The sequence below is a fragment of the Cucurbita pepo genome, chromosome 20, assembly GCF_057944985.1.
Source record: "Cucurbita pepo subsp. pepo isolate OVF chromosome 20, ASM5794498v1, whole genome shotgun sequence".
Classification (NCBI taxonomy): Eukaryota; Viridiplantae; Streptophyta; class Magnoliopsida; order Cucurbitales; family Cucurbitaceae; genus Cucurbita; species Cucurbita pepo.
The window spans coordinates 6,609,343-6,622,275 of NC_141817.1; positions in this window are offsets into that span (position 1 = coordinate 6,609,343).

Here is a 12,933-nt window from a genome sequence, read left to right on the forward strand (position 1 = left end):
TAGGGTTCGATTTGAAGCACTCCGTTTCTTCGAAATTCTATTCTAAATCTTCAAGACTAATCATTCCCCATAAAAGTTTCGAAAAACGTCGACCGTGACTCGGTTTTGGAAGCACGTACTCCAAACGTCCCATATTAGAGTTTCCGAATTAGGGTTTGATTTGAAGCACTGTTTTACTGTTCTAGTCATTCCCCACAAAAGTTTCAAAAAACGCCGACCTTGACTCTATTTTTTTAGCACCTACTTCAAACGACCCAAATAAGGGTTTCCGAATTAAGGGTCGAATTTGAAGCAATCTATTGCTGTTTTATGCACTCCGTTTCTCCCAAATTCTATTCTAAATCATCGAGCCTAATCTGATCATTCCCCACAAAACTTTTAAAAAACGTCGACCGCGACTCGGTTTTTTTAGCATGGACTTCAAACTTCCCAGATTAGGGTGTCCGAAGTAGGGTTAGATTTTGAAGCACTCCGTTTTTTCGATCGAAATTCTATTCTAAATCAATCAAGACTAATCATTCCCCAAGAAAGTTTCGAGAAACGTGACGCCGTTCTTTTAGCACGGACTTCAAACGTCCAAGATTAGGGTTTCCGAATTAGGGTTCGATTTGAAGCACTCCGTTTCTTCGAAATTCTATTCTAAATCTTCAAGACTAATCATTCCCCACAAAAGTTTCGAAAAACGTCGACCGTGACTCGGTTTTGGAAGCACGTACTCCAAACGTCCCATATTAGAGTTTCCGAATTAGGGTTTGATTTGAAGCACTGTTTTACTGTTCTAGTCATTCCCCACAAAAGTTTAAAAAAACGCCGACCTTGACTCTATTTTTTTAGCACCTACTTCAAACGACCCAAATAAGGGTTTCCGAATTAAGGGTCGAATTTGAAGCAATCTATTGCTGTTTTATGCACTCCGTTTCTCCCAAATTCTATTCTAAATCATCGAGCCTAATCTGATCATTCCCCACAAAACTTTTAAAAAACGTCGACCGCGACTCGGTTTTTTTAGCACGGACTTCAAACTTCCCAGATTAGGGTGTCCGAAGTAGGGTTAGATTTTGAAGCACTCCGTTTTTTCGATCGAAATTCTATTCTAAATCAATCAAGACTAATCATTCCCCATGAAAGTTTCGAGAAACGTGACGCCGTTCTTTTAGCACGGACTTCAAACGTCCAAGATTAGGGTTTCCGAATTAGGGTTCGATTTGAAGCACTCCGTTTCTTCGAAATTCTATTCTAAATCTTCAAGACTAATCATTCCCCACAAAAGTTTCGAAAAACGTCGACCGTGACTCGGTTTTGGAAGCACGTACTCCAAACGTCCCATATTAGAGTTTCCGAATTAGGGTTTGATTCGAAGCACTGTTTTACTGTTCTAGTCATTCCCTACAAAAGTTTCAAAAAACGCCGACCTTGACTCTATTTTTGTAGCACCTACTTCAAACGACCCAAATAAGGGTTTCCGAATTAAGGGTCGAATTTGAAGCAATCTATTGCTGTTTTATGCACTTCGTTTCTCCCAAATTCTATTCTAAATCATCGAGCCTAATCTGATCATTCCCCACAAAACTTTTAAAAAACGTCGACCGCGACTCGGTTTTTTTAGCACGGACTTCAAACTTCCCAGATTAGGGTGTCCGAAGTAGGGTTAGATTTTGAAGCACTCCGTTTTTTCGATCGAAATTCTATTCTAAATCAATCAAGTCTAATCATTCCCCACGAAAGTTTCGAGAAACGTGACGCCGTTCTTTTAGCACGGACTTCAAACGTCCAAGATTAGGGTTTCCGAATTAGGGTTCGATTTGAAGCATTCCGTTTCTTCGAAATTCTATTCTAAATCTTCAAGACTAATCATTCCCCACAAAAGTTTCGAAAAACGTCGACCGTGACTCGGTTTTGGAAGCACGTACTCCAAACGTCCCATATTAGAGTTTCCGAATTAGGGTTTGATTTGAAGCACTGTTTTACTGTTCTAGTCATTCCCCACAAAAGTTTCAAAAAACGCCGACCTTGACTCTATTTTTTTAGCACCTACTTCAAACGACCCAAATAAGGGTTTCCGAATTAAGGGTCGAATTTGAAGCAATCTATTGCTGTTTTATGCACTCCGTTTCTCCCAAATTCTATTCTAAATCATCGAGCCTAATCTGATCATTCCCCACAAAACTTTTAAAAAACGTCGACCGCGACTCGGTTTTTTTAGCACGGACTTCAAACTTCCCAGATTAGGGTGTCCGAAGTAGGGTTAGATTTTGAAGCACTCCGTTTTTTCGATCGAAATTCTATTCTAAATCAATCAAGACTAATCATTCCCCACGAAAGTTTCGAGAAACGTGACGCCGTTCTTTTAGCACGGACTTCAAACGTCCAAGATTAGGGTTTCCGAATTAGGGTTCGATTTGAAGCACTCCGTTTCTTCGAAATTCAATTCTAAATCTTCAAGACTAATCATTCCCCACAAAAGTTTCGAAAAACGTCGACCGCGACTCGGTTTTGGAAGCACGTACTCCAAGCGTCCCATATTAGAGTTTCCGAATTAGGGTTTGATTTGAAGCACTGTTTTAGTGTTCTAGTCATTCCCCACAAAAGTTTCAAAAAACGCCGACCTTGACTCTATTTTTTTAGCACCTACTTCAAACGACCCAAATAAGGGTTTCCGAATTAAGGGTCGAATTTGAAGCAATCTATTGCTGTTTTATGCACTCCGTTTCTCCCAAATTCTATTCTAAATCATCGAGCCTAATCTGATCATTCCCCACAAAACTTTTAAAAAACGACGACCGCGACTCGGTTTTTTTAGCACGGACTTCAAACTTCCCAGATTAGGGTGTCCGAAGTAGGGTTAGATTTTGAAGCACTCCGTTTTTTCGATCGAAATTCTATTCTAAATCAATCAAGACTAATCATTCCCCACGAAAGTTTCGAGAAACGTGACGCCGTTCTTTTAGCACGGACTTCAAACGTCCAAGATTAGGGTTTCCGAATTAGGGTTCGATTTGAAGCACTCCGTTTCTTCGAAATTCTATTCTAAATCTTCAAGACTAATCATTCCCCACAAAAGTTTCGAAAAACGTCGACCGTGACTCGGTTTTGGAAGCACGTACTCCAAACGTCCCATATTAGAGTTTTCGAATTAGGGTTTGATTTGAAGCACTGTTTTACTGTTCTAGTCATTCCCCACAAAAGTTTCAAAAAACGCCGACCTTGACTCTATTTTTTTAGCACCTACTTCAAACGACCCAAATAAGGGATTCCGAATTAAGGGTCGAATTTGAAGAAATCTATTGCTGTTTTATGCACTCCGTTTCTCCCAAATTCTATTCTAAATCATCGAGCCTAATCTGATCATTCCCCACAAAACTTTTGAAAAACGTCGACCGCGACTCGGTTTTTTTCGCACGGACTTCAAACTTCCCAGATTAGGGTGTCCGAAGTAGGGTTAGATTTTGAAGCACTCCGTTTTTTCGATCGAAATTCTATTCTAAATCAATCAAGACTAATCATTCCCCACGAAAGTTTCGAGAAACGTTACGCCGTTCTTTTAGCACGGACTTCAAACGTCCAAGATTAGGGTTTCCGAATTAGGGTTCGATTTGAAGCACTCCGTTTCTTCGAAATTCTATTCTAAATCTTCAAGACTAATCATTCCCCACAAAAGTTTCGAAAAACGTCGACCGTGACTCGGTTTTGGAAGCACGTACTCCAAACGTCCCATATTAGAGTTTCCGAATTAGGGTTTAATTTGAAGCACTGTTTTACTGTTCTAGTCATTCCCCACAAAAGTTTCAAAAAACGCAGACCTTGACTCTATTTTTTTAGCACCTACTTCAAACGACCCAAATAAGGGTTTCTGAATTAAGGGTCGAATTTGAAGCAATCTATTGCTGTTTTATGCACTCCGTTTCTCCCAAATTCTATTCTAAATCATCGAGCCAAATCTGATCATTCCCCACAAAACTTTTAAAAAACGTCGACCGCGACTCGGTTTTTTTAGCACGGACTTCAAACTTCCCTGATTAGGGTGTCCGAAGTAGGGTTAGATTTTGAAGCACTCCGTTTTTTCGATCGAAATTCTATTCTAAATCAATCAAGACTAATCATTCCCCACGAAAGTTTCGAGAAACGTGACGCCGTTCTTTTAGCACGGACTTCAAACGTCCAAGATTAGGGTTTCCGAATTAGGGTTCGATTTGAAGCACTCCGTTTCTTCGAAATTCAATTCTAAATCTTCAAGACTAATCATTCCCCACAAAAGTTTCGAAAAACGTCGACCGCGACTCGGTTTTGGAAGCACGTACTCCAAGCGTCCCATATTAGAGTTTCCGAATTAGGGTTTGATTTGAAGCACTGTTTTAGTGTTCTAGTCATTCCCCACAAAAGTTTCAAAAAACGCCGACCTTGACTCTATTTTTTTAGCACCTACTTCAAACGACCCAAATAAGGGTTTCCGAATTAAGGGTCGAATTTGAAGCAATCTATTGCTGTTTTATGCACTCCGTTTCTCCCAAATTCTATTCTAAATCATCGAGCCTAATCTGATCATTCCCCACAAAACTTTTAAAAAACGTCGACCGCGACTCGGTTTTTTTAGCACGGACTTCAAACTTCCCAGATTAGGGTGTCCGAAGTAGGGTTAGATTTTGAAGCACTCCGTTTTTTCGATCGAAATTCTATTCTAAATCAATCAAGACTAATCATTCCCCACGAAAGTTTCGAGAAACGTGACGCCGTTCTTTTAGCACGGACTTCAATCGTCCAAGATTAGGGTTTCCGAATTAGGGTTCGATTTGAAGCACTCCGTTTCTTCGAAATTCTATTCTAAATCTTCAAGACTAATCATTCCCCACAAAAGTTTCGAAAAACGTCGACCGTGACTCGGTTTTGGAAGCACGTACTCCAAACGTCCCATATTAGAGTTTTCGAATTAGGGTTTGATTTGAAGCACTGTTTTACTGTTCTAGTCATTCCCCACAAAAGTTTCAAAAAACGCCGACCTTGACTCTATTTTTTTAGCACCTACTTCAAACGACCCAAATAAGGGATTCCGAATTAAGGGTCGAATTTGAAGCAATCTATTGCTGTTTTATGCACTCCGTTTCTCCCAAATTCTATTCTAAATCATCGAGCCTAATCTGATCATTCCCCACAAAACTTTTGAAAAACGTCGACCGCGACTCGGTTTTTTTCGCACGGACTTCAAACTTCCCAGATTAGGGTGTCCGAAGTAGGGTTAGATTTTGAAGCACTCCGTTTTTTCGATCGAAATTCTATTCTAAATCAATCAAGACTAATCATTCCCCACGAAAGTTTCGAGAAACGTTACGCCGTTCTTTTAGCACGGACTTCAAACGTCAAAGATTAGGGTTTCCGAATTAGGGTTCGATTTGAAGCACTCCGTTTCTTCGAAATTCTATTCTAAATCTTCAAGACTAATCATTCCCCACAAAAGTTTCGAAAAACGTCGACCGTGACTCGGTTTTGGAAGCACGTACTCCAAACGTCCCATATTAGAGTTTCCGAATTAGGGTTTAATTTGAAGCACTGTTTTACTGTTCTAGTCATTCCCCACAAAAGTTTCAAAAAACGCAGACCTTGACTCTATTTTTTTAGCACCTACTTCAAACGACCCAAATAAGGGTTTCTGAATTAAGGGTCGAATTTGAAGCAATCTATTGCTGTTTTATGCACTCCGTTTCTCCCAAATTCTATTCTAAATCATCGAGCCAAATCTGATCATTCCCCACAAAACTTTTAAAAAACGTCGACCGCGACTCGGTTTTTTTAGCACGGACTTCAAACTTCCCTGATTAGGGTGTCCGAAGTAGGGTTAGATTTTGAAGCACTCCGTTTTTTCGATCGAAATTCTATTCTAAATCAATCAAGACTAATCATTCCCCACGAAAGTTTCGAGAAACGTGACGCCGTTCTTTTAGCACGGACTTCAAACGTCCAAGATTAGGGTTTCCGAATTAGGGTTCGATTTGAAGCACTCCGTTTCTTCGAAATTCTATTCTAAATCTTCAAGACTAATCATTCCCCACAAAAGTTTCGAAAAACGTCGACCGTGACTCGGTTTTGGAAGCACGTACTCCAAACGTCCCATATTAGAGTTTCCGAATTAGGGTTTGATTTGAAGCACTGTTTTACTGTTCTAGTCATTCCCCACAAAAGTTTCAAAAAACGCCGACCTTGACTCTATTTTTTTAGCACCTACTTCAAACGACCCAAATAAGGGTTTCCGAATTAATGGTCGAATTTGAAGCACTCCGTTTCTCCCAAATTCTATTCTAAATCATCGAGCCTAATCTGATCATTCCCCACAAAACTTTTAAAAAACGTCGACCGCGACTCGGTTTTTTTAGCACGGACTTCAAACTTCCCAGATTAGGGTGTCCGAAGTAGGGTTAGATTTTGAAGCACTCCGTTTTTTCGATCGAAATTCTATTCTAAATCAATCAAGACTAATCATTCCCCACGAAAGTTTCGAGAAACGTGACGCCGTTCTTTTAGCACGGACTTCAAACGTCCAAGATTAGGGTTTCCGAATTAGGGTTCGATTTGAAGCACTCCGTTTCTTCGAAATTCTATTCTAAATCTTCAAGACTAATCATTCCCCACAAAAGTTTCGAAAAACGTCGACCGTGACTCGGTTTTGGAAGCACGTACTCCAAACGTCCCATATTAGAGTTTCCGAATTAGGGTTTGATTTGAAGCACTATTTTACTGTTCTAGTCATTCCCCACAAAAGTTTCAAAAAACGCCGACCTTGACTCTATTTTTTTAGCACCTACTTCAAACGACCCAAATAAGGGTTTCCGAATTAAGGGTCGAATTTTAAGCAATCTATTATTGTTTTATGCACTCCGTTTCTCCCAAATTCTCTTCTAAATCATCGAGCCTAATCTGATCATTCCTCACAAAACTTTTGAAAAACGTCGACCGCGACTCGGTTTTTTTAGCACGGACTTCAAACTTCCCAGATTAGGGTGTCCGAAGTAGGGTTAGATTTTGAAGCACTCCGTTTTTTCGATCGAAATTCTATTCTAAATCAATCAAGACTAATCATTCCCCACGAAAGTTTCGAGAAACGTGACGCCGTTCTTTTAGCACGGACTTCAAACGTCCAAGATTAGGGTTTCCGAATTAGGGTTCGATTTGAAGCACTCCGTTTCTTCGAAATTCTATTCTAAATCTTCAAGACTAATCATTCCCCACAAAAGTTTCGAAAAACGTCGACCGTGACTCGGTTTTGGAAGCACGTACTCCAGACGTCCCATATTAGAGTTTCCGAATTAGGGTTTGATTTGAAGCACTGTTTTACTGTTCTAGTCATTCCCCACAAAAGTTTCAAAAAACGCCGACCTTGACTCTATTTTTTTAGCACCTACTTCAAACGACCCACATAAGGGTTTCCGAATTAAGGGTCGAATTTGAAGCACTCCGTTTCTCCCAAATTCTATTCTAAATCATCGAGCCTAATCTGATCATTCCCCACAAAACTTTTAAAAAACGTCGACCGCGACTCGGTTTTTTTAGCACGGACTTCAAACTTCCCAGATTAGGGTGTCCGAAGTAGGGTTAGATTTTGAAGCACTCCGTTTTTTCGATCGAAATTCAATTCTAAATCAATCAAGACTAATCATTCCCCACGAAAGTTTCGAGAAACGTGACGCCGTTCTTTTAGCACGGACTTCAAACGTCCAAGATTAGGGTTTCCGAATTAGGGTTCGATTTGAAGCACTCCGTTTCTTCGAAATTCTATTCTAAATCTTCAAGACTAATCATTCCCCACAAAAGTTTCGAAAAACGTCGACCGTGACTCGGTTTTGGAAGCACGTACTCCAAACGTCCCATGTTAGAGTTTCCGAATTAGGGTTTGATTTGAAACACTGTTTTACTGTTCTAGTCATTCCCCACAAAAGTGTCAAAAAACGCCGACCTTGACTCTATTTTTTTAGCACCTACTTCAAACGACCCAAATAAGGGTTTCCGAATTAAGGGTCGAATTTGAAGCACTCCGTTTCTCCCAAATTCTATTCTAAATCATCGAGCCTAATCTGATCATTCCCCACAAAACTTTTAAAAAACGTCGACCGCGACTCGGTTTTTTTAGCACGGACTTCAAACTTCCCAGATTAGGGTGTCCGAAGTAGGGTTAGATTTTGAAGCACTCCGTTTTTTCGATCGAAATTCTATTCTAAATCAATCAAGACTAATCATTCCCCACGAAAGTTTCGAGAAACGTGACGCCGTTCTTTTAGCACGGACTTCAAACGTCCAAGATTAGGGTTTCCGAATTAGGGTTCGATTTGAAGCACTCCGTTTCTTCGAAATTCAATTCTAAATCTTCAAGACTAATCATTCCCCACAAAAGTTTCGAAAAACGTCGACCGTGACTCGGTTTTGGAAGCACGTACTCCAAACGTCGCATATTAGAGTTTCCGAATTAGGGTTTGATTTGAAGCACTGTTTTACTGTTCTAGTCATTCCCCACAAAAGTTTCAAAAAACGCCGACCTTGACTCTATTTTTTTAGCACCTACTTCAAACGACCCAAATAAGGGTTTCCGAATTAAGGGTCGAATTTGAAGCAATCTATTACTGTTTTATGCACTCCGTGTCTCCCAAATTCTATTCCAAATAATCGAGCCTAATCTGATCATTCCCCACAAAACTTTTCAAAAACGTCGACCGCGACTCGGATTTTTTAGCACGGACTTCAAACTTCCCAGATTAGGGTGTCCGAAGTAGGGTTAGATTTTGAAGCACTCCGTTTTTTCGATCGAAATTCTATTCTAAATCAATCAAGACTAATCATTCCCCACGAAAGTTTCGAGAAACGTGACGCCGTTCTTTTAGCACGGACTTCAAACGTCCAAGATTAGGGTTTCCGAATTAGGGTTCGATTTGAAGCACTCCGTTTCTTCGAAATTCTATTCTAAATCTTCAAGACTAATCATTCCCCACAAAAGTTTCGAAAAACGTCGACCGTGACTCGGTTTTGGAAGCACGTACTCCAAACGTCCCATATTAGAGTTTTCGAATTAGGGTTTGATTTGAAGCACTGTTTTACTGTTCTAGTCATTCCCCACAAAAGTTTCAAAAAACGCCGACCTTGACTCTATTTTTTTAGCACCTACTTCAAACGACCCAAATAAGGGATTCCGAATTAAGGGTTGAATTTGAAGCAATCTATTGCTGTTTTATGCACTCCGTTTCTCCCAAATTCTATTCTAAATCATCGAGCCTAATCTGATCATTCCCCACAAAACTTTTGAAAAACGTCGACCGCGACTCGGTTTTTTTCGCACGGACTTCAAACTTCCCAGATTAGGGTGTCCGAAGTAGGGTTAGATTTTGAAGCACTCCGTTTTTTCGATCGAAATTCTATTCTAAATCAATCAAGACTAATCATTCCCCACGAAAGTTTCGAGAAACGTTACGCCGTTCTTTTAGCACGGACTTCAAACGTCAAAGATTAGGGTTTCCGAATTAGGGTTCGATTTGAAGCACTCCGTTTCTTCGAAATTCTATTCTAAATCTTCAAGACTAATCATTCCCCACAAAAGTTTCGAAAAACGTCGACCGTGACTCGGTTTTGGAAGCACGTACTCCAAACGTCCCATATTAGAGTTTCCGAATTAGGGTTTAATTTGAAGCACTGTTTTACTGTTCTAGTCATTCCCCACAAAAGTTTCAAAAAACGCAGACCTTGACTCTATTTTTTTAGCACCTACTTCAAACGACCCAAATAAGGGTTTCTGAATTAAGGGTCGAATTTGAAGCAATCTATTGCTGTTTTATGCACTCCGTTTCTCCCAAATTCTATTCTAAATCATCGAGCCAAATCTGATCATTCCCCACAAAACTTTTAAAAAACGTCGACCGCGACTCGGTTTTTTTAGCACGGACTTCAAACTTCCCTGATTAGGGTGTCCGAAGTAGGGTTAGATTTTGAAGCACTCCGTTTTTTCTATCGAAATTCTATTCTAAATCAATCAAGACTAATCATTCCCCACGAAAGTTTCGAGAAACGTGACGCCGTTCTTTTAGCACGGACTTCAAACGTCCAAGATTAGGGTTTCCGAATTAGGGTTCGATTTGAAGCACTCCGTTTCTTCGAAATTCTATTCTAAATCTTCAAGACTAATCATTCCCCACAAAAGTTTCGAAAAACGTCGACCGTGACTCGGTTTTGGAAGCACGTACTCCAAACGTCCCATATTAGAGTTTCCGAATTAGGGTTTGATTTGAAGCACTGTTTTACTGTTCTAGTCATTCCCCACAAAAGTTTCAAAAAACGCCGACCTTGACTCTATTTTTTTAGCACCTACTTCAAACGACCCAAATAAGGGTTTCCGAATTAATGGTCGAATTTGAAGCACTCCGTTTCTCCCAAATTCTATTCTAAATCATCGAGCCTAATCTGATCATTCCCCACAAAACTTTTAAAAAACGTCGACCGCGACTCGGTTTTTTTAGCACGGACTTCAAACTTCCCAGATTAGGGTGTCCGAAGTAGGGTTAGATTTTGAAGCACTCCGTTTTTTCGATCGAAATTCTATTCTAAATCAATCAAGACTAATCATTCCCCACGAAAGTTTCGAGAAACGTGACGCCGTTCTTTTAGCACGGACTTCAAACGTCCAAGATTAGGGTTTCCGAATTAGGGTTCGATTTGAAGCACTCCGTTTCTTCGAAATTCTATTCTAAATCTTCAAGACTAATCATTCCCCACAAAAGTTTCGAAAAACGTCGACCGTGACTCGGTTTTGGAAGCACGTACTCCAAACGTCCCATATTAGAGTTTCCGAATTAGGGTTTGATTTGAAGCACTATTTTACTGTTCTAGTCATTCCCCACAAAAGTTTCAAAAAACGCCGACCTTGACTCTATTTTTTTAGCACCTACTTCAAACGACCCAAATAAGGGTTTCCGAATTAAGGGTCGAATTTTAAGCAATCTATTATTGTTTTATGCACTCCGTTTCTCCCAAATTCTCTTCTAAATCATCGAGCCTAATCTGATCATTCCTCACAAAACTTTTGAAAAACGTCGACCGCGACTCGGTTTTTTTAGCACGGACTTCAAACTTCCCAGATTAGGGTGTCCGAAGTAGGGTTAGATTTTGAAGCACTCCGTTTTTTCGATCGAAATTCTATTCTAAATCAATCAAGACTAATCATTCCCCACGAAAGTTTCGAGAAACGTGACGCCGTTCTTTTAGCACGGACTTCAAACGTCCAAGATTAGGGTTTCCGAATTAGGGTTCGATTTGAAGCACTCCGTTTCTTCGAAATTCTATTCTAAATCTTCAAGACTAATCATTCCCCACAAAAGTTTCGAAAAACGTCGACCGTGACTCGGTTTTGGAAGCACGTACTCCAGACGTCCCATATTAGAGTTTCCGAATTAGGGTTTGATTTGAAGCACTGTTTTACTGTTCTAGTCATTCCCCACAAAAGTTTCAAAAAACGCCGACCTTGACTCTATTTTTTTAGCACCTACTTCAAACGACCCACATAAGGGTTTCCGAATTAAGGGTCGAATTTGAAGCACTCCGTTTCTCCCAAATTCTATTCTAAATCATCGAGCCTAATCTGATCATTCCCCACAAAACTTTTAAAAAACGTCGACCGCGACTCGGTTTTTTTAGCACGGACTTCAAACTTCCCAGATTAGGGTGTCCGAAGTAGGGTTAGATTTTGAAGCACTCCGTTTTTTCGATCGAAATTCAATTCTAAATCAATCAAGACTAATCATTCCCCACGAAAGTTTCGAGAAACGTGACGCCGTTCTTTTAGCACGGACTTCAAACGTCCAAGATTAGGGTTTCCGAATTAGGGTTCGATTTGAAGCACTCCGTTTCTTCGAAATTCTATTCTAAATCTTCAAGACTAATCATTCCCCACAAAAGTTTCGAAAAACGTCGACCGTGACTCGGTTTTGGAAGCACGTACTCCAAACGTCCCATGTTAGAGTTTCCGAATTAGGGTTTGATTTGAAACACTGTTTTACTGTTCTAGTCATTCCCCACAAAAGTGTCAAAAAACGCCGACCTTGACTCTATTTTTTTAGCACCTACTTCAAACGACCCAAATAAGGGTTTCCGAATTAAGGGTCGAATTTGAAGCACTCCGTTTCTCCCAAATTCTATTCTAAATCATCGAGCCTAATCTGATCATTCCCCACAAAACTTTTAAAAAACGTCGACCGCGACTCGGTTTTTTTAGCACGGACTTCAAACTTCCCAGATTAGGGTGTCCGAAGTAGGGTTAGATTTTGAAGCACTCCGTTTTTTCGATCGAAATTCTATTCTAAATCAATCAAGACTAATCATTCCCCACGAAAGTTTCGAGAAACGTGACGCCGTTCTTTTAGCACGGACTTCAAACGTCCAAGATTAGGGTTTCCGAATTAGGGTTCGATTTGAAGCACTCCGTTTCTTCGAAATTCAATTCTAAATCTTCAAGACTAATCATTCCCCACAAAAGTTTCGAAAAACGTCGACCGTGACTCGGTTTTGGAAGCACGTACTCCAAACGTCGCATATTAGAGTTTCCGAATTAAGGTTTGATTTGAAGCACTGTTTTACTGTTCTAGTCATTCCCCACAAAAGTTTCAAAAAACGCCGACCTTGACTCTATTTTTTTAGCACCTACTTCAAACGACCCAAATAAGGGTTTCCGAATTAAGGGTCGAATTTGAAGCAATCTATTACTGTTTTATGCACTCCGTGTCTCCCAAATTCTATTCCAAATAATCGAGCCTAATCTGATCATTCCCCACAAAACTTTTCAAAAACGTCGACCGCGACTCGGATTTTTTAGCACGGACTTCAAACTTCCCAGATTAGGGTGTCCGAAGTAGGGTTAGATTTTGAAGCACTCCGTTTTTTCGATCGAAATTCTATTCTAAATCAATCAAGACTAAT